Here is a 333-nt window from a genome sequence, read left to right on the forward strand (position 1 = left end):
AGGTTGCTGTGAGCTAGGCTGATGCCACGGCACTCTAGCCCAAGGCAACAGAGTGAGACTCTGTCTCAAAAAACAAAACAAAACAACAGTTCTTATAAGTTTTATTTTGTCATATATCTCTCTTCCATCTGATATATACATATATAGGTTGTATTTATTTTGTACTCTTATTAAGAGGATGAAAACATCCCTAGATTATTAATATTTTTATTAATAATATGGAAGAAGAGGTTGGAACAACACCATAAAATGTGCCAGGAAATCACACACATGTATAGACATACTATCCATTTTATCAAATATCATTCTACAATACATCTGTGCCATTCACAC

At 33.3% G+C, this 333-nt stretch overlaps 1 protein-coding gene across 1 annotated transcript in view; it reads left to right on the forward strand.

Moving 5' to 3' along the window:
• The window catches only part of RMDN1 (regulator of microtubule dynamics 1), a 30,399-nt gene that overhangs the window by 21,872 nt on the left and 8,194 nt on the right, over positions 1 to 333 (forward strand). The window lies entirely within an intron of this gene.

This window comes from Propithecus coquereli, unplaced genomic scaffold (assembly GCF_000956105.1).
Source record: "Propithecus coquereli isolate 6110/MARCELLA unplaced genomic scaffold, Pcoq_1.0 Scaffold2, whole genome shotgun sequence".
NCBI lineage: Eukaryota > Metazoa > Chordata > Mammalia > Primates > Indriidae > Propithecus > Propithecus coquereli.